The sequence below is a fragment of the Suncus etruscus genome, chromosome 8 (assembly GCF_024139225.1).
Source record: "Suncus etruscus isolate mSunEtr1 chromosome 8, mSunEtr1.pri.cur, whole genome shotgun sequence".
Taxonomy (NCBI): Eukaryota; Metazoa; Chordata; class Mammalia; order Eulipotyphla; family Soricidae; genus Suncus; species Suncus etruscus.
This window is the reverse complement of record NC_064855.1, coordinates 8,452,910-8,455,306: the sequence shown is the minus strand read 5'-3', so window position 1 is coordinate 8,455,306 and position 2,397 is coordinate 8,452,910.

Here is a 2,397-nt window from a genome sequence, read left to right as displayed (position 1 = left end):
TGGATTTGGAGTGATAATTTAAGTTTAAATCTCTTATTATTTATTATCTTTTAGTTTAATAATGTCTTGGATTTGGAGTGATAGTACTGTAGGTAGGATGCTGGCCTTGCACATAGCCAATCTGGGTTATATCCTTTGTTTCACAGGTAATCCCCTGTCACCTACCAGAAGTGTTCCCTAATTACTGAGCTAGGAAAGTAAGATCTAAGCACCATGGGAATAAACAAGAAAAGCAAAATAATAAAAAGTAATAATAATATTACTAATTTTGGTTATTTATTTCCTATTGTATAGTACCAATTAAATACTTAGTACAGTTTCTACTTGATAGATATCTTAATATAATCATTTAGAGATATCTGTTGAATATATTTTCTTCTAATTATAAAAGTTGTATTATTATTTCCATTCTCAATATGTGAAATAATTTTCTATTCAACGAGGTCAAAAGCATTTTTAAATTTTCCTTTTTTGAAATTCACATTTTATTGTTTCTGCTTAATAAATCATTTTAGTTTTTCACATATATATCAATGCCACTTAATTACATTACTCATTAAAATAATATATATGGTTCTTTGCACTTCCATTTCAAAATTAACTTCAAAATGTATTATTCATTTTGATAAAATATATAGGTGAATTTGATATTTTAATTGTAAAATTTGCTAATATTGCCTACAAAGATAAAGAAGCTATCCTACACATCAAAATATTTAATAAACTTAAATATATTAAGCACTTAAAAACAAACATTTTTTTCAGGCTGGAGAGAAAACTTAAAAGGTCAGAACACATGAAAATAATGCCGTAACCAGGGCATGACGGGTACATGGAAGAGTAATGTGAGTGACCCCTAAGCAGAACTGGGACAAAACTTTGAGTACTACTGGGTGTGACTCCAAAATAAAACAAAGAAAACATCATCCCATAGTGCTCTCAATGAATTAAAATAACAAATTAGTGTTCCTTTTTTTCTAAGTAATTATAAGCTTAGAAGAATAAAGTATAAAGAAAGCTATAGAGTTCTGGAACAAGAGTAATATTGGAGGAAAAATGTTTTTTATCCTATAAAATAGGAATATTTTGTACTTTGTATAAATTAATTCAAATATGATGTTGATTTAGCAATCTATCAAAGAATATATTGATTATTATCATTGTTATTATTATTATTACTCCTGGCTCTATGCTCAGAAATCACTCCTGGCAGGCTCAGCGGACCATATGGGTTGCCGGGATTCAAACCAATGACTTTCTGCATGCAAGGCAAATGCCTTACCTTCATGCTATCTCTCCGGCCCCAACTATAGATTATATTTATTGTTGTTTTGCCATTGGAAACAGGATGATAATATTGAAAGTTGAATCAGAACTATGCCTAGCTCTATTACTTGGCATAATAGTTGCTTGGCTTACTAAATAATGTAACCTCAGTAAAATAAAACAGGAAAAAACAAAATGTTAAAAAAAAAACAGGGATAGTTGAAGAATTAGGTAAGATGAGCAGAGGTGTAATTTTCAGAAAAGGAGATTTAACTAGTTGGTATCTTGCTAGAAAGTTTCTTCTTCTCTAATATTTAAAGTAAATTTTTGCTTTCTTTTTTTGTTTATTTTTACTTTGCTATATTGAGGGACAAGGTGGGAAGATTTTGGGGTCCATACCCAGGTCCGTAGGCCCTATTCTGGCTGTATGCTCAGAAGTGACCTGTATGGCTAAGAGAGACCTGCTAAGTTGGCTGTATCATTTCTTCAATCCTGAACTTTGCTATCATGTCCTGTATGTACTTCACCCTGATTTGAATGTGGATATTCAATATTCTTGCAAAGGAAATGATTTATTTGTATTCAATGTTAATTTATGATTCCCCCATGTAAACTACCTTATTGACGCAATTTGTCTTTATGGTAATTGCAAATCATATCATTCAATACTCAGTCAATTTATATGTACTTTGTTCTAATATATACAGTTGGCATTTTATAGAAATTTTAATCCAAGACTATTGGTTGTATTATACATTATTTAATCTGAATTTCATTAATGGAAGAATTACATGATCACATTATACTATATAGTGGAATATGTAATTATGAGGGTATTAAGAGAGCAGAGTATCTAAGTTTGGGTAGAGTAGGGTGATAGTAGAGAAATTGGAAATGAGTTTAAAAAGGAGATTCTGTTCAAAATAATTCTTTTCGTGTAGGGTGGTACACATAGCTGTGCTCAGTGATTTTTCCTGGAGGGGCTTCTGGAACTATCTTTAGTGACAAGGACCTAGCTTGGGTTTTAGGTGTGTGTAATATATGTACTTTACCCTCTGTACTCTCTCTCTCTCTCTCTAGCCATCAACATGTTCTTGATGATGAAAAAGATACTTTTCCTGACAAATGTGA